The sequence below is a fragment of the Diadema setosum genome, unplaced genomic scaffold (assembly GCF_964275005.1).
Source record: "Diadema setosum unplaced genomic scaffold, eeDiaSeto1 scaffold_25, whole genome shotgun sequence".
NCBI classification, from domain to species: Eukaryota; Metazoa; Echinodermata; class Echinoidea; order Diadematoida; family Diadematidae; genus Diadema; species Diadema setosum.
The window spans coordinates 44,029-64,911 of record NW_027307652.1 but is presented as its reverse complement, the minus strand read 5'-3'; positions in this window follow the sequence as shown (position 1 = coordinate 64,911).

Here is a 20,883-nt window from a genome sequence, read left to right as displayed (position 1 = left end):
AAAGTCGACAATTCGTGTGATAATTAGCTAATGTATGTAATGCGTAATATTATTTCCCTGGTTAATAAAAATTATTGCCCTATTTACTAAAAGATGGTTTGGGCCATGACGGCATGGAGAGAAATCGGAAGACAAACATTCTTATTATGCCCAAATAGCTCGTGTTCCCTTTGGAGGATATTCTGACTCTTGTCATCTGTGTATCTTTTAGAAGACCTATTTGAGAAAGTGACAGAAAGCTGTGTCGCTACTCAAAAGTGTGCTTCTTCATTTTTTTTTAAATCAGAATGTTTGTAATGATAGCTGTTTGTCGTGCATTACGTGTAGCTGACATGTGAGAGGTCAAGTCTGCAAAGAATTTGGCTAACAGCTTTGCGAAGTAGCAGCGCTAATTGCCTATTGAATTGTGTATTGTGTGGAATTCGAATGAAAGAACTCGGGCGACACTGTTCACGCCTTTTATCCGAGTAAACCCCGCATCAACGAAGCCTTGAACAATGAAAGGTAAACTTCCTGCTATCAAGGGGTGGATAATCACGCAACCATTATCTTTTCTTCTCCATTGATAGCAGAATCAGTGACATACTGTAATGGAGCAACAGTGTTGGAGGATCGGCATTATGTCTGCTAATTTGTAAAAGAATTTTTCAGTCCCCTTTTGTGTTCAGAACCACAGTCAGGGACGCTAACTTACTTAATCTCTTACAAGATATCGTTACTATCTTAAAACGTGAATTTTATGAAAGGTTAAAAGCGATCGCGGAATCAGTTCTTCTGCGTGACACCAGGCTTTTTTAAAAGCATACCAAGCTTAAATCGTTTACCTGTATAGAAAGGGCGGGAATACACACTTATCGCAATAATCCGGATTTGAGAGTGATACACTCTACTATTTTTCTTCATCTTTACCCCGACAAAGACCATGGTAATTCAAAACAAACAAACAAACAAACAGTTGCATTTTATCAGAACGTACAGACAATTTTTGTGTTTCATGTATGTATAGGTCATCTCTTGATGTATAGTAGGCATTTGTTGTCGTTTTTTTATAGCGTTTCCTAATAAATGCCTTTAGCGAAAACCCAACACAACTTTTATCAAGGAGGGAAGGGAACTTAAATTTGAATATAGCCTAGTTTACAAAAATAAGACATGTAAATAAGGCAATCATATACATCCGCATGGCCGATTGTAATCTCTTACTTTGACTATTAAACATGATCGCCTGCATTTACATGCTTTTTCGAATTTCTTGAACTTTGCCTCATTTTCTCTTTCTTTGTTTTTTTTTAGCAATTGTTCGCAATATTTAAAAATCGTAACACAGTCTGCTATCCCACAATATAATGTTCCATTTGATTCGGCACTTATTAATGGTCGGGTGACGCCAAATGTTGGAAACTCGAGCGATGATACATGGCACTTTGTTTGTTGGTTTTCGTCTCATCGCTCAAAAGAATTTTGACTACGATTACAGAGGTATCATCTGCAAGACTTAACTGATGGTTTACAGAAGTGATCATCAATTCAGTAAGGATAAGTCAACAAGTCACGAATTCACTTTACCCATCATGTCTAATCGCACTACGACATTGTTGAGGTAACCGCGCCTTTTTATTCTCATAGTTCAAACTAATTCTATACATAATCAAAACAAATAGTTCTTTATATAATTTCTCAAAATACTCAAAAGATGGCCTAAGTCAAAACTTTCTACAAAGATTGCATACGGCAATCTTTACTGGCCTAAACAAGTTTTCTAGAGCTATCAGTTCCCCCTATGACGATGCCAGGTACCCATTTATACACCTGGGTCGAGAGGGACACAGTGGGTAAAATCATCTTGTCCAAGGACGTAAGCACTGGGCGGGATTCGAACTCGGGTCCTCCGATCGGGAGTCGGGAGTCTTATCCACTATGCCACAACGCATTAAAATACATCGTGTACAATGTAATGTTTTAGTATACGGTTTGAAACTTTGAATTTGCGAGTCCTTTATAAAGTTATAAGGGTTATTACATTATCAAGCAAAAATTAAAGTATTTAGGGTTTCAGATTTGCTCAGAATACTAACAATGCTATATACATGTATGACGATCGTTCGCAACAGAGACAATCCGCTTCAATAGATATACAATGTAATTCTGTTTTCATAAATTGAAAGAGAAACGTAAAGAAGTCAACTTTTTAACTTCATTTAGCTTTCTCACCAATTGAAATTGATTTGATCTGCCATGCATGATATCGCTGTGTACAGTGTGTTCTATCAATTCTATTAAATTATTTAATTGGCGTGCTTGTTTTTTATGCAGAATATTACAGGTAAGTATAAATTCATAATGTTTGTACATATGGCATGTTCGTTGTTTTGTATTTTCATTTTTATAATATATCACGTGTCCATTATCTGATTCTGACCACGAAAATATGGCGACTGTTTAAATGCGGAGTATGTACTGGAAAACTAATGTCTCCTGCCAGTATAGACAAACTAATTTCTAGTCTATCCCCGCTTGAAATGGAAATAGAAAGAAAGAAAAAAAAACGAAGTTCGACTTTCAGCACATTTCAACCGTTTTGTATAGTGCCTGATACATGTAATGGACATAATTATTTAGCGCATAAGCAATAACACAACTTTCGGGAATAATGTATGTCTTAATGATTGTATCTCCTTGCCTCAATTTTAGCTTCTTCCTTTTCAAGTTTGCGGGAAAGAAATAGTTGAACATCAATCGCAATCATAAAGAGAGGCACATCCTTAAAAATAAACACAGGAGTACTGAGACACACTACGAAATAAAAACGGGCCTTTTATCACTATTGACAACGCATGACATTGAAATGCTTTTTTTTTGGGGGGGGGGGGTAATACAATTGATTGTTCTGAAGGTTCGTTAATCACACAATGAAATATGGTTCGCTATTAGCTTAGGTTAGTTCACAAGAAAATCAAATGCGGTTCCTTCTCCGGTGGTTCCTTTACCCGAAAGTAATCAAGCAATCATTTATATTTTAGTAAGGTTTGTGAATACAAAACGAAATGAGGCAGGCCTAAGTATTAATTCCGAATATTTGTCAGTATAATTATCTATCTCAAATGCAGAAAGATTGTAACTGTAAATGTGATGTAAAAAACATTAAGTTAATGGTTCTTTATATGCTATGGTATTACAAAAGTGACCGAGAATAAGAAGTATATTTATGATAAAATCATATAAACCCAACGTGAAGCTGTCAGGCCTACATCAACCTTTGCTTCTGATACGTATAGTATGTGCAGCATTGGCAAGTGTGATAAGCGATAATTACTGTGGACGCAACGTCTATAAAGAAATGCCTAATATGGCTGGAAATCAGAATGTTACGACTGTATACAGCTGCAGCAGAATAGACGCGAAAGCAGTCTTTGATGCTCTGCAACATTACGACCATGTGCATAATTTGAGGGTTTTTAGTACATGCAAAGAACACGATCTCAAAAGACGACTGCATAATTTGAGGGTTTTTAGTACATGCAAAGAACACGATCTCAAAAGACGACTATCGTTAATTAACTTCATTGATTTTCTCTACCGATGCTGTCTTTTGAACTCCAGCCTACAATGGGTTCACAGGTTCTATTTAGCTATTGGTACTTGCTAAACGTTTCCATTGACAACAACATGGGAGGAGAATGGAAGCGATCAATGCCCTCACTAAAAGACGCTTCTCGTAATACGCATTGCGTGCCTTTTTTTCTTTCTACTGTTTCCTATTGTTTGTGAGTTCAAAACTTGCGGCAAACTACACCGCAGCCGACACACAACGCGTACCGACTCATTCATGCGGCGGCAGCGGCACGGACACAAACGCACCGAAGTTTACATTCGGGCTGCCGTATTGGTCAGAATCGTTAATGATAGACCTGTCCTGCGATTGGTTAATTATCTTAGACACTCAAGCTATCGCTTTATATGGTAGTGCGTGCGATGGAGCGTAAACGCCGTCGCTAAGCAGGACTGTTGTATTGTTTCGTCCCGTGAAAGAAACAGGTCGTGAGCTTGAACATAGCCTGAACTTTGAGAGCGATTTTCTCCGTTATTTAGAAAATGGACTGACATCATAAGCGTAGTTAATATTCGTTTTTATGATCTATAGGGATGTCGAAATGAGTTGTATTATATATCAGTGTAAAGCTTAGAGTCTGTAGAATTCACATATAGGCATAACTACGATTTCATTTTTTGCGACTTTTGACTCATTCCGACGGAGCGCATCACATATGATCTTTGACCCCACTTTGCACAACCTAGATGGCATCTGAGCAAAAAGTGGTTATTTTGTGAAATGATTCATGTAACATGATCTTTGCGTGTGCAAAATATGGGAAAGATAAGACATGTATTCACCAAGATACAGGATGAAACATTTGTGACCTTTGACCCTAATTTACCTACCCAAGATTTTGTCCGATCAAATAGTTGTTATTTTATGAAATAATGTACGTGACATGAAGTAAACATGTGCAAAATATGGGGGTGATAGAGGCTGTTTTTCTTGAATTATTGCAAAGAAAGTTGCAAAACACAGAAATATCTCAGTACATCGAAGATAAGCTTTAATTTCAACCAATTATTTTAACATGATCCCGATATCATATGAAAAAACAAAGGACACGTAACGATAGCGCAATGTCTGAGTTACAACATATTAAAATCTGAGAAAAATTCACCGAAGGGTAAGTGAGCTAGTGCTCGATATAGACAATCGTGTCAATATTAACATCTAGAAAAATTCCCTCCCATAGAGATAACACGTCATAACGAAGATACAGAAAGAAGTACATATGACCTTTGACCCCACTTTGCACACACAAGATGGCATCTGAGCAAAAAGTGGTTATTTTGTGAAATGATTCTTGTAACATGGTCTTTACGTGTGCAAAATATGGGAAAGATAGGACATGTATTCACCAAGATACAGGATGAAACATTTATGACATTTGACCCTAATTTACATACACAAGATGGCGTCTGATCAAATAGTTGTTATTTTATGAAATAATGTACGTGACATGAACTAAACATGTGCAAATTATGGTGGTGATAGCCTATGTCTTTCTTGAGTTATTGCAAAGAAAGTTGCAGAAAGAAAGAAATATTCCAATACATCGAAGATAAGCTTTAATTTCAACCAAGTTTTTGGACGTGATTCCGACATTGCATGAAAAAACAAAAGGCACACTTGAGATAGCGCAAAGTCCCAGCTACAACATATTAAAATCTGGGAGAAATTCACCGAAGCATAAGTGAGCTAGTATTCGAAAAGGACAGTCATGTCAATTTTCATTTCCAGAAAAACTGCACTCCCATAGAGATAACACGTAAACTGGTCAAATTTGACAAGGTTACTTTCAATCCATTTTTACAAGATGATGCCGTCATCCAATCAAAATTAAATTAGTACATTTCTGAAAGACCATTTAATAAGCTACAACATACTGAAATTTGGGTGAAAATCGGCAAAGGATAAGTGAGATACGCTAGAGTAAACTTGAAATTTGATGACGTCATTTTGAAAATTTACATTTTTTACTTTATTAAGAAATTTGATATCTTTTAATCATTTTTCTAGCATCGCCAACCCATGAAATGGCATGTACAACTCATCAGCTTTCAAAATATGTAAAGAAAATGGGGGGTCACCGTCCATCCTGACGATTAAAATCGGATTTAAAATTGGCCGTTTTTTTGCATAGTTGCACTGTATATCGCCATTGACGCGCGCGCGGAATTTCAAATTTGACGGTCCCGTATGACGTCATATTGAGTCGGATTGACTTGAAACTTGGTAGAAATATTCCTTGACATTTCAGACATTCGATCCGTGTGATAAAACGGGAAATTTCTATTGCATATGAGCTGTGCGTGCGTATATGCGCGCGCGCGTACGCGTCCGTCGATTTTTTTTGAAATGCTGTAAATGACCTGAAACGTGTGCAAAAAAATTCTGATGTTGATTAGAGCATGTTTAAATTTCAACGCGCGCGTACGCGCACGTTTACTATGAACGTGAATGAATTTTATGAAATATTTCAATAGACCTTGACTTGAACTATGTGATATCTTAATTTCATATAAAAATTCCGTTTCATTAATGAGATATTGATGTAAACGTGATTTCAGATAATGACGTCATAATGACGTCACGGTTAACTGATCACATTGATACACTAGATCTGTCGTCCTTAGAACATGATACATATATGGTATAAGTTTGAAAGTGATAGGTAGGGGACTTTGTGAGTTAACCGCTGCACAAGATTTGAGGAGAAAGAAATAAAGAAGAAGAAGAAGAAGAAGAAGAAAGAATCCGTACCGATACAATAGGTGATCCGAGAGGATACTCGGATCACCTAATAAAGAAGAAGAAGATTAAAGAATCAGTACAGATACAGAAGGTGATCCGAGAGGATACTCGGATCACCTAAAAAAGAAGAAAGAATCCGTACAGATACAGAAGGTGATCCGAGAGGATACTCGGATCACCTAACAAAGAATCCGTACAGATACAGAAGGTGATCCGAGAGGATACTCGGATCACCTAATCAGTACAGATACAGAAGGTGATCCGAGAGGATACTCGGATCACCTAACAAGGAACGTCAGTTCGTCGAATTCCCCTTTTTTGCGATCTCCATAGACCCCGTGTATAAGGGCGAGTACGACGAAGTGACAAAATGCCGCTGTGCGTCACTTCGTCGAATCTCGGCGCGTAGGCGCAACGCGTGTAAGTCAATGGGAATGATGATATTTGTCACTTATTACATGGTTCGGCCCATGCTCTAAAAATGCAAATGTTCTTTTGTCATGCCTGGAGTTTTAGACCAGGTACCACGCCAAAACAACAAAATAATATAGACGTAATTTGTTGTTTTTCCCCTCGTTCTGTGGATTTCCATGGTTCATTGACAAATCAACTTGTGTTCTTGTTAATATATTATGTACATGTACCTATGTGCTCTCTATTCTTCCCCTTTTTCACATCATTTGGTTCTTAAGAAAAAAAAAAAACTTCAACATGAAAAGCAACAATTAAAAAAAAAACATTTTAGTGTTCATTAAATAGGTCAGTGTTTTTTCATCATTTCTAGCATTTACTGGTGTGATTCCGTCTTGCACATTGGAGCTCTATGACTTTCTATATTATGTACATGTACGTATGTGCTCTCTATTCTTCCCCTTTTTCACATCATTTGGTTCTTAAGAAAAAAAACTTAAACATGAAAAGCAACAATTAAAAAAAAACATTTTAGTGTTCATTAGGTCAGTGTTTTTTTATCATTTCTAGCATTTTCTGGTGTGATTCCTTCTTGCACATTGGAGCTCTATGACTTTCGGTCTATTTAATGTTTCAGTATATCTTTTTCTGACAGATATCAGATATCAGATGTGTCGTCTCTATTCAAAAGCGTAAATGGGGGGAACCACCTCACCAAACACTGTCCTTTAGTGGGAACGATACATAAAGGAAATTTAAGGAGGGGCTCCTAGGAAAATACGTACATGCCGCCTTTGTCTCTCTCACACAACTCTCAGCTAGCAAATAAACTTATCATCACCGTTTTGCATCATGTCATATTTAGTTATATTGCAGAATTTATTTTTTTTTGGGGGGGTGATTTTGCAAGTGAACTTGCAAAACAGTAGGAAGTACACTTGTAATCAAAATGTAAAACTCAAGGAAACATTCAGACATAGACAAGAACACACACACACACAATCTCTCCCTCATACATACACAAATACAAAAGAGCATTTTGTCACCCAATAACTTACGAGTTGAAAATCACTTTAGATTTATTACATTACAGGAGTACAGTGATTAGTAAGCTATTCTTTATTCTTCTTTTCAAATCCTACAAGCATTGCTTTTAGTAGGTTCCTCATATTTACACATCATTATATTACATGTCCTTATGCATTATTTGTGAAATTATGTCTAAAATTGAATGTTGTGTTATACATATTTTACTCTGAAATCAAATGGAATATGAAACCTGAAAATGGAATGTGGAATATGGAACTTGAATTCCCAAAAAAAAAAAAAAAAAATCAAATGAAATTGCACAGATAAATAAAATTTACTAACTGGGTTACATAAAGTTTGCTGTCACACGCCTGGAAGTAGAAATATTAAGAATGCATGGCAACATGACAATAGATGGCTAACATATCTTTCATAATCAGTAGAAATATTTTTCATAGTTTATCAAGCAAATCAAGAAAGCAGCTGAACTGCCAGCAAATCTATCATGGCAGAGGTTTACTCGCATATACTGACATGTGTTCCACCAGCCACCGTATTGGTCATTCCTCTGCTGGCGTAAATTTGACAGTACACACAACGCACGCCGTCAGTAGTTGGTAGCCTTTATAAAAATGGTTTCAAGCATGGAGGTGGGAAGAGACCTCCCTGTTTCAAGGATAATACAAAATTTGTATAGCCAATCAGAAGTGTGGAAATAAGTCGCGTTTGCGCTCTTTAGTTTGTTACAGACATGAATGGGCGGCGCCCTTTTTTCCGTAACCAAGCGAAAGATTATCTCATGAATAATGTAAACATGAGCGCACCTGCTATGTGTACTGTCCTACCAAGTGCACACATAAGGTGTTTGTTTTTGATTGTTTTTAATTTGTTTGTTTGTTTGTTTGGCAGTCACGTGTCACTCTATGTGTTGAATGCAAAGTTGTATGTATTTCGGGTCCCGCAGCAATTGTTATGTGAAACAATAGAAATCAAATAAAGATTACTTAACAGAAAGTGTGTGTGTGTGTGTATGTGTGTGTGTGTGTGTGTGTGTGTGATGTGATGTGAGTACGTGTGTGTGTTTTGAGTGTATGATACGTGCCTGTGCGCTTATATGTGTACGTATTGTACGTATTTGTGGTGTCATCTGTATGTGCACCCATGTACATATTGCGTTGGTATTCCTGGAGCAACCGTGTCTTAGATAGTAACCTTGGACATAAATTTATTATAAATTTGATAAGAACTGCAGGAATACTCATTTAAGGGGCCCTGAAATTCAACCGTTTTTGTCGCAATCACTGGGTATGCACCCTCACTTGGCTTAGCACAATACAGCGGGCTTCTGCACAATACACAAGCTGCAACTCAGAGAAATAAAGACGAAATAAAAGCGGCTAGGAATTAAGACTATAGGGTCAGTAATGCTTGTCGCTATTGGGGCACTGAAAATGACAAACTTTAGTTCTGGCACTTATTTCATGAAAAATTCATCAAAACTGCATTAAACTATATAATTATGTACATGTTGCTAGAGAGGTCAGCAGAACACTGGGATTCATTGTAAGTTATAATATTGTGCATGGTAACCATGGTAACGGGATGCCTATAGGTGATTGGTAACCCCCCCCCCCCCCAAAAAAAAAAAAAACCCACGAAAACAAATATATATATATATATATATATATATATATTATGTATATCCATTTTATATATCTGGAATTTAGACAGATTTGTTTCTTTTGCCTTTCGTGCACATCACCCATTGTAGACCTACCTCAACACTGTTAAATTAGCCTGGATAAATGGGAAAAGACGCCCAAGAGTTTTCCCTCATTGTCTCCTTAGCATTAATTCATTACTGCACGTTTTGATACAAATTTACATATCATGATTTTTTTTTTCATTTTATATACATATATACAAAAGCTAACGAACACAAAAGTACGTTTAATTCTTTGGTGGATAATCCAGCGCACGTGTGTATTCCTTCTTAACAAAGAAATTCATCTGCATTCTTGAATAAACTTCCTTTACGAACATGAACAATTATTGCTTTCCTCTGCTCTCTTCCAGGATTGTTTTGCATAACCATCGCTCTGTTAATGCTCAAAAGAGCTAACATTAGAATATAATTGGCTTTGCTCTCTATATTCACCTGTATTTTTAAGGGAAATTTGTGTCCATACATTACTAAAAACTACATTTGCCTATGTACTTTGAAGTCAAATTTGTGTTGAAAGTACGACGGATGGAACTTTTTCATGCATTTTACTATTCTAAAATGATATCTTTCTTTCAATGACCGTTTATTATGCCTTTGTTTACAAATATTGCTGTAACTTGAGAATGCTTCAGTATATTCTTCACATAAGTTCACAAAATATGCAAAAGGAAGGACATGCTCATTGAGCTTTTTGAAATTATGGGCTTTAGTTTTTGAGTTATTGACAGCTGAATCATGATTGGATAATACTAGTTGCCTTGGCAGCAAAAGATTTTTTTTTTTTTTTTTACAATAGTCAATAAAAAGTTTTTTTTTTAATTGCATCTATAAGATAAAAAAAAAATCTAAGTTTGCAGCAGTAGGAGGCATTTTGGGGGTTACCAATCACCTGTAGGCATCCGGTTACCATGGTAACCATGTACAATATTATAATTTACAGTGAATCCTACTGTATTGCCGACATCTCTAGCAACGTGTACATATAAAGTTTTATGCAGGTTTGATGAATTCTTCATGAAATAGATGCAAAAACTGTGATAAGTTTTGTATTTTCAGTGCCTCAATAGCGACAAGCGTTACCGACCCTAGTCTTTATTTCTCTGAGTTGCAACTTGTGTATTGGGCAGAAGCCCGCTGTATTGCGCTAAGCCGGGTGAGGGCACATACCCAGTGATTGCGATTCGGGCGTCGCAATCACTGGGTATGCGCTCTCACTCTGCTTACTTCAACTTGGAGAAGTAAAGACGAAATAAAAACGTCTTGAAACTACACTATACCGACCCCCAGCTTGGTGTGAAAAGTTAGTTTGCAGGCAAAACCCTTGTTTGTCGAAGACTACTACACGCACCACTGCACTGGCGCATGTAGCAGTGCTAGTGGTGAGTGTAATAGTCTTGGCGTGCGCAGACCCCTTTGCGTTTGTTCCAACAAATAATGATGAAAAATGGCCAGTAAAATTCTACTGACACCACAATTTGGAATCACATACTACCTGGGGATGTTCATGGAGGTCCCATCTAATTACCATACTGTCTAGTCAAACCTTTTCTGCGGGGTGGGTTGAACGAACTCCTTAATTAAGCCTCCTACAGGAAATAGCGCCTTGACTACTTCGAAGGGAACCTGTGCTGCAGCTCCGCGTCAACCGCTGGACTTTGCCTTACTCTTGATAACACAGACACACAGACGACGCACCAAGTACTGCACCAGCCACCGTATTGGTCATTCCCCTGCTGACGTAATTTTGACAGTACACACAACGCACGCCGTCAGTAGTTGGTAGCCTTTATAAAAATGGTTTCAAGCAGGTTTCAAGAAGGGAGGTGGGAAGAAACCTCCCTGTTTCAAGGATATGGCCAATCGGAAGTGTGGAAATAAGTCGCGTTTGCGCTCTTTAGTTTGTTACAGACATGAATGGGCGGCGCCCTTTTTTCCGTACCAAGCGAGAGATTATCTCATGAATAATGTATACATGAGCGCACCTGCTATGTGTACTGTCCTACAAAGCAGTCAGTCCGCAGCACGTATGCTAATGAGCCGATCCAGCAAGATTTATTCAGCACTCTCGTTGACGATCTTTGCGTTCGAAAGGTGTCTCGTCGTGCGAGATTTTGCGAGACTTTGATAGGGCTATGGTTTTCACAGTGTAGGGACTTGTACATACATTTGTCATGGCTACAAGTCACGGTAAATTGTTCTCCAGTCTTAGATCTTTATTTTGATACTAAATTTGGGTATAACATCGGATCTTATCATGACTAAATAATCAGTTGAATTTGCGTAAATTTTACCTGCTTTTCACGGAAGATTAATATGTCGTCTACAGTTCTTTTTTGGTTCCTGACCGGATTAAGAAACTGTTGTTTCTGATTTTGGCTTTTTTGAAGAGAGGAAACTTAGATGCTCATCATATATTGGAGTCAAGGAGACGCAAGCATGATTTATACTAGTTTTTCCGTTTTGAAATGTCTGTAAAATTCACTCCTAAGCCGGAAGTACGCTCCACACAAAGTCAACAGTGGCGCGATAAGAGCTCTCTGATTGGACAGTGCTTGCATTCAGCGCTTGAACTACACGCGTGCCAAGAAACCGCAAGTGGCATTAAACCGTTTTATAAAATGGGTTCAAGAATGTAGCCAATTGAAAGCGCTGAAATGAGTCACGTGTGCGTGCATTAATTTCTTCAGGTATGCACTAAGAAGAGTCTCTCTTCCACCTCCCTGGCCTGACGTACGTCACAATGTTTACACTAGCAGTTGTTACAAGTGCGTCACGCGCTACTATACGCGCTGTCAATCCTGTAAACAACTTCTAGTTCGGGCCGCGGGCTGCCACAACAGCCGGCGGCCTTTCTTGTGCATAACAGTACGTGGCGTACGTATACTCTTATACGTACGTATACTTATGTGCGGGATTTCCGAGTGCGACGTGCGTAAATGTTTGGGACGAACATCCTCGGACATCTTGACTTTTGAGCGAGTGCTACATGTAGCTGACTGGTATTGACCCACAAAGGTACGTGAATAATGCTGTTAGTTTTCGACCCATTTTATAAAACAAATGATGCACAGGATTATTTCGTGGCGTTAGTGAAGGTGCGGCGCACTCTCGAGTATTGACAACGGTTGCAAACATGCACTCGGCTGCGCCTCGTGCATGTCGCACCATTGTCAATACTCTCGAGCGCGCCGCACCTTCACTAACACACTCTATCCTGCGCATCATTTGTATGATGTAGCAGCGTAATGACATAATGCAAGCGCTGAATGCAAGCGCTGTCCAATGAGAGAGCTTACTCTTGAGATTACACGGTTTCAAGCTGATCAGCACTGACATCGATGTATATTTTACTGGTTCCTGACCGGATTAAGCAACAAATTGTCAAGATATTTACATGGATACAAAGATTAGGAGATGGACTACAAAATAAAGCATTTCCATTGAGACGCAAGGTGAATTTGATATTTTTTTGACGTCTTGAACGTGTACTGCACGAATTACTTTTTTCATCATTTTTCACGCTCAAATTACGCTATGATATTTTTCATTTACAATAATTTCAGTAACATTTGACGATAGATTACATATTTTCCTTGAATTTGATACCAAATTTGTGAACATAAGGTGTATTTTTGTTGCCGAAAGCCCAAGGACAAAATCCCCTTACGCAGCTTATTACGTATGCAAGCCTAGAGCGGGCTTGCATACGAGTTGAATAAATACGAGCGAATTATCGGGTGCTGCGGACTGACTGAAAGTGCACACAAAACGTGTTTGCTTTTGATTTGTTTTGATTTATTTTTTGTTTGTTTGTTTGTTTGTTTCTTTGGCACGTGTCACTCTATGTGTTGAATGTAAAATTGTAGGTATTTCGGGTCCCGCACCAATTGTTATGTGAAACAATAGAAATAAAATAAAGATTACTAAAACAAAAAGCGTGTATGTGTGTGTGTGTGTGTGTGATGTGAGTACGTGTGTGTGTTTTGAGTGTATGATACGTGCCTGTGCGCTTATCAATGTGTACGTGTTGTACGTATTTGTGGTGTCATCTGTATGTGCACCCATGTACAAATTGCGTTGGTATTCTTGGAGCAATTGTGTTTTAGATAGTAACCATGGACATTAATTTATTATATTTTTGATAAGAACTGCTGGAGTACTCATTAAAGGGGCCCTGAAATCCAAATGCATGTTGATTTGTGTTGCTTTATGATACCCTCAACATCACTTTTGCGGTGAAATGAACAACTTGAAACATTCCTTGTATTTTTAACAGTTTTCTTTTTCTATTTTTCTTCAGATCACTTGGGAAAGCCAAAAAAAAAAAAAAAAAACCTTCCAAACCAATATTCCTCAGATGACCTCAATTGTCAATCATTGCTATTAGAGTACTGAAATGTTTAACGAAAGACAATACAATACAATACAACGTCAAATAATATCATAGGCTTACATGTAAACATGCTATGACGCGAGCAACTCGGGACCATCTGCAAATTATGTACGAAACCAAACAAACAATAACAAAAAGTATACCGCCATAAGTGATCCCCCCCCCCTCCAATTCCCGAATCATTCCTGAAACGATGATGACTCTGATACATCTATGGGCATACCCAGGGATGATCAGGGGCGTCGAATCTACCGGGGGGGGGGGGTGGGGGCAAAAGGGCATTTGCCCCGCCCCTACGGAAATGTTGGGGGCATACAAATCATTAATTTTGTCCCCCAAGCAGTTCCCGAACTTTCTTTATGGGAAATTGTCCAACTACCGCCAGAACTATGCACCGGATCGTTGAATTGCAATCATAAATATGCAAAAGCTCTGCTACTGGGTCCCTTTCGATAGACTTTGTACACTTTTGAGATTGACGTACAGCTGTATTTCCTGATTTTATCAAAGAGTGTGCAGCATATCTTTCACTTACAAAAGCTCCCTCAATATGCAGAGGCATCGATGGAGGGGTAGGGGGATGGTTCCCCCATAAAAGTATTGGGGACAAACACATCGTTTTGATCCTCCTCGTAAATCCCGAGATGTGGAAATGTTTTACTTTTTTGATAGAAAACTGTCTACATATTTCACCAAAAGATGGCTGAATTTCAATTTTGAAAATACAAAATCTCCCTCGTGTAAGAGGGGGATAGGCCTAATCCCTTCCATACCCTCCCCGTACACTCCTTTCTACTAAATACACTTTAAATTGATAGATTTTAAAACATCTAAGTGTGCACCAGATCTGTTACCAATACCTCAGTTTAAAAAATGCAAATGTTATGATATCTAGATACTTTCAATGGATAGGTAGTTCGCTCCCAAACAGAAAAAAAAAAATAGTATACACTTTTGGGATTGAAATTTTCCCAGATTACATCAAAAATGTGTTTACGAGATATTTTCATCTGAATTCTAAAAATGCAAAAGCACCCTCGCATGCAGGGGGGGGGGGTCGATCCTGGAGGACGGGGAGCGCGGACGGGGGAAGAGGGGAGGGGCAATCATTATCATTATGATCCCCAATGATTCCCGAAATGAGGAAAATTTTCTTGCGTTTTTTGATAGAAAACTGGAAGGATGGTGTTAGCACTCGCCCATGCCTTCTCCCTGCTCGTCTGCCCCCCCCCCCCCGCCCCTTTACATACAAGTAGACTGTGTTTACACTTGGAATATAGACAGTTTTTCAAATATGCCACAAAATGTGTGCACCAAAACATTTAAATGCAATCAGAAAAACAGAGAATCTCCCTCGTGTAGGAAGGGGGAATAGGGAATACGGCCTATCCCCTCCCATCTTCTCTGATTGACAAATTTCAAGACATTCCAACAAAAGTGTGCACCAGATTGTTGAATTTCATTTCTAAAACTGAATAAAAAGCTCTCTCGAATATGGGAGACGTATCTTGCCATCCTCCAATTGCTCGGTCCCCTCTATAGACTTACTATACTTTGGGGAATGACAATTTCCGAATTTACCACAGAAAGTGTGCTTCAGATCGCTATATTTCAATTCTAATTTATAACGCAAAAGCTCCGTCTTGTGCTCCCCCTCCCATCCCCCCCCCCCAGCTCTACACCACTAGACTTTGTACATATAACACAAAGATGGTGCCCACTCGAAATAAGAGCTAAGTTCCATGATTTTAACACTTCCTTGAAAAAGCTCTATTCATTTCTTCAATTATTTTTTTTTTTGGGGGGGGGGAGGAGGGCTCGCTTGGGAAAATTTCCAGTATTGCACCAAAAGTTTGCACCAGATTGCTGAATTTCAGGTCTAAAAATGCAAAATCACCTTCGTGTGGGAGGAGAAAGAGAAATGCCCCTTATGCACACCCTCGTGTGCGTGCTTCTTCTGTTTGAATTGCTTAATAATTATCTATCGTAAAAATTAATACAATGAGTTCATTCAAATAATACCATTTTATAGGCAAATTGTTAATTGTTATCTACATCAAAACATTGTGCTACCTTAAAAAAGAGGGACTGTTTGGAGTCGATAAAACACCCAAACATGCATAAAAATGCATCTTTTACAACATGAAAATGTAAGAAGTTCTCACCGTGGGAGGGGGACACCCCCTCCCACACCCTCCTACCCCCCCCCCCCCCCCCCCCCGCCGCCGCTCGCTCCGCTCGCTCGGGGTCAGTCGCGTTCATGACATTCAGTTAAAGAATTAATGCAAAAAAATTATATTATACTATTTAAGGCAAATTGTTCAATAATAATCGACATCAAAATATTCTGCTACTATTATAAACAAGTGGGACTGTTTCAAGTCGAAACTAGAAATGTCGCTATGGCGACTTGTATGCCTCCACCATAATGCATGATTCTCCTAATAGGTCTAAATATTACATGTGGACAATGTGTGATTACATTTTCACAAAACTGGCAAAATGTTAAAATGACAAGTTACCTTTGTCACAAATGTGTTGAATGCTCACCTTCCTTGACGTAGGTTTAATTGGATGAATAGGAGAGCATGTATTTGGGATTTATGGACTTTAACTTGACTTTGACCCATTCATACGTTTATGCATTGAGTAATTTTCAAGGTATGGAGAAAAAGTGCAATTTCTGTATTGAATAGTAAATTGTTACCATTTTCATCTGGCCTTTGACCCTAAAATTCATAAGATAATCACTGTCAGGCAGAAGATGCATAGATATGTAGTACGTTTCAAGATAACTTGAGCCACTTCCGAGATATGGAGGAAAAACTTGGACCTTTTGACCTTTGAGGCAAAAACAAAAGAAAAAAAAATTTCCAGAAAATCTCTATTAGGTTAAACATGCATACACCTAGTGTGAAAATATATCATGCTGGCATTGCATAAACATGAGGGAAATAAAATATTTAGTAAAAATTTTTAAGTGTTGCCCTTGACCTTGACCCCTGACCCTTGAGCCCATGAACCCATGAACCCTAAATTCTCTAGATAATTACTGCCAGTCAGTACATGTATATATACTATGTTCCATGAAGAGACCTTGAACAATTTCCAAGGTACAGAGAAAAAAGGTGAAGTTTTAATATTTTTACTTGACCTTTTGACCTTTGACCTCATGACCCAAACTTTCACCAGAGAATCTTAATTGGGTAATACATGTATACACTAAGTTTCAAGAAAAACATCTTCAGGCATTGCATAGATATGATGGAAATAGTGAAATTTTATGTATTTGACCTTGACCTTTTGACCTTTGACCTTGAGCATATGCACCCAAAAGTTGATAGGCACAACTTCACCCCCTAATACACATATATGCCAAATTTCATTAGGATACCTCAAAAGGTTTTGATAGTTACCTTGTCCACAAAATTCATTACGGACGGACGGAAGGATGGAAGGACGGACGGACGGACGGAAGGACGGACGGACGGAAGGACGGACGGACGGACAACCCGACAACATAATAGTGAGCTTTAGATTTTAGACGCGCGGACGTTCAAAGGGAAAAAAGCATGGTCTGAGCGTGCGCAGTAGCGCACGTCAAGCTACTGCGCACGCTCATACCATGTTTTTATACCCTTTGAACGTCCGCGCGTCTAAAATCTAATGCTCCCTAATGCCTCCGGCACCACTTCGTGGCGGAGGCATTTGGTTAGGAATTGATACAAGATGTTTATTCAAATGATACCATTAATTTTATAGCAAAATTGTTTTATATTAATCGACATCACAATATAATGCTACCTTAAACAAGAGGGACTGTTTCAAGTCGACAAAACGATCAAAACATGCATCAAATGGCAACATGTACAACATCAAAATGCAAAAAGTTCTCACCGTGGGAGGGGGAACACCCCCTTCCCCTTCCCCTCCCTCCCCCCCCCCCCCCCCGCCCCCTCCGCTCGCTTGGGTTAGGTCGCGTTAATGATATTAAGTGTAATAATTAATACAAGAAGTTTATTCAGATAATACCATTTTATAGCCAAATTGTTTAATAATAATCGACATCGAAATATATTGCTACCATAAACAAGTGGGACAATTCATAAGTCGACAAAACGCGCAAAATCATGCATCAAAATTGCACCATGTACAACATCAAAATGCAAAAAAAAAAAGTTCTCATCGTAGGAGGGGGGACACCCCCTCCAACCCCCTCCCCCTCGCTTGCTCGGGCTCGGTCGCGTTCATGACATTCAGTTTAAGAATTAAGAATTTATACAAGAAGTTTTTTTAATGTGACCGTGCACCACAAAACAAACAAAAAGTCGCACCCCTTGATTTTAAGTGAGGACTCAAAAAAGGTGAAATTGTTCCACCTAATAAATCTTGAGTTTTTCATATTTTCTGAAAGAGCTATCCTTCTTCTATATTATTCTTTAGTTTGGTATCTTAACATGAATGGGAAAGTGTGTTTTCAGCAGTATTTCTACAACCCTTTTTGGGGGAAGAGTTAAGAATGCAGGTATGTCTTTTAGAGGCTGCTTTTCATGTCTTGAAATCCTTTGCACCCTCTTTACTTTTAAGTCTAATAACTTTTGAAAGGATGATGCTACTGCTTTGAAAGTTAGCATTAATCATGGGCAGAATGTGCTAATAAAACATGCCGAATTTCAGCTTAATATAATCTCTTCATTGTTGTTGCTCCGGTGGTTTACATCCTGTGTTTTGTCCCTTTCATAGCACAGCTAGCACGGCTTGGTAAAGATTAAGGGCTTGAATAAACTTTGTACTTCAGAGTCTCTTTTCTCAGTTCACACTTTTCCAGAGTGGGTGCTTTCTTCCAGTGTTTAGGTAGGTTAGGGGAGTCCATTTGAATTGAGTTATACATCATTTTAAAGCTTAGAGTATGCTCTTTCAGAATCTGTCCTTAACTTCTTTGAATATCATGAACGTGACTGAGCCCGAGCGAGCGGAGCGAGAGAAGGAGATGGAGGGGGTGTTCCTTCTCCCACAGTCAAGTGACAGTGAGAACTTTTTGCATTTTGAAGTTGTAAATGGTGCAATTTGATGTATGCTTTGGCGTGTTTTATCGACTTGAAACAGTCCCACTTGTTTAAGGTAGCAGAATATTTTCGATGTAGATTATTATTGAACAAATTTGCTTGAAATGATATCATTTGTGACCCTGCACCACAAAACCAACAAAAAGTCGCGTTTACAACAGAACACCAGTCCTGTGAACATACAGAAGACAGTGCTCTTCTTTGTATAGCGGTTGGTCTCGATTCAGAAGTACAGGGATATAACAACGAGACCAAATTGGTTAAAAATTCATTTACTACAACTAAGCTACTCATTTGGAAATGCTATCATAGCTTGATAAGCATATCTATGCCCGACAAACACTCGACAAACAAAATGACACCAAAAAGGTATTGCCACCTCAGATGGTACCAATATCTGGCCTGGCCCATGGACTATCAGTGTTAGAATTAATACAAGAGGTTTATTTAAATGATTCCATTTTAAACAGAAATTGTATAATAATCATCGACATCAAACTATATTGCTACCTTAAACATTAGTGAAACTGTTTTCAAGTCTACAAAACGCGCCAAAACATGCATCAAATTGCACCATGTACAGCATCAAAATGCAAAAAAGTTCTCACCGTGGGAGGGGGGGGGGACACCCTCCTCCCACATCCCCCCATCACCCCTCCCCCCTCCCCCCCCCCCCCCCCCTCGCTCTCTCCGCTCGCTCGGGCTCGGTTGCGTTCATGATCTTCAGTGTAAGAAATAATACAAAAAGGTTATTTGAATGATACCATTTTATAGGCAAAAGTGTTCAATAATAATCTGCATAGAATGTACTGCTACCTTAAACATGTTGGACGGTTTCAAGTCGATAAAACACGTAAAAAAAAATCGTCAAATTGCATCATTTACAACATCAAAATGCAAAAAGTTCTCACCCCTCCCACATCCTCCTCCCTCACTCGCTTCGCTCCCTCGCATCTAAAACCGCCCCCCCCCCCCCAAGATCAAATCCTGGCTACGCCGGTGATGGGCCCCACTATTTAGTAGGCCTTCACAGTGATGTCGCACAGGCGGAGGAAGAGCTGAAATACCATGATGTAGTCATTCAATTATCTATGAATATTTCAATATCTTACTTGTTTTTAATAGGGAAAAATCACTAATTTCACCAAAAGTGTGCACCAGATCGCTGAATTTCAGGTCTGAAAATGCAAAATCTTCCTCGTGTGGGAGGATGGATACCCCCTCCCCCCCCCCCCTCCCTAGGTCGCTCCACTCCCTCGCACAGCTATTCCAACTCCAAGTCCCTTCCCCCACCCACCATCCTTAAAACGGAACGATGCCCCTGGGATGATTGCTTTATTGACTTAAATCAAGAAAATTGAAGAATACAATTAAGAGCTACAAGAACCGTGTGTACTAGGATTGTGGTAGAGGGTATGATCTCCTCTCCCGTTATGCCACCAAAATTATTAATTAATCTGATTTGATATGTAATCTCAAGCGTTCGGAGATGACGCTGAATGAAGGTACGACCTGGCTTTTGTCACACACACACACACACACACACACACAATACTTTATCGATTAAAAAGGGGGGGGGGGGCGGGAAACCAGGTCAGTTCTTAAACTCCAGCATGTAACTGTCATTTAGCACTAAAATCGATATTTAGGGTACGCGACATTTTTGGTTAATGGCGCCCTTAATGTTCGTGACAGAGATGACGCAAATTTGGTGGGACACACAATTTTGAATCATTGATTTCATTTTTTCTTAGAAGGTTTGATATTGGTTTATCTTATGCTAATAATTTAATAGTACGTTCTGAAATGAAATAGATAAGCATTTAAAAACGTTTCAACATCCTTCAATCTTGAAATACGACATAATCTGTAGTATCACTGGGACATGGGGATTTTAGTGGTACGG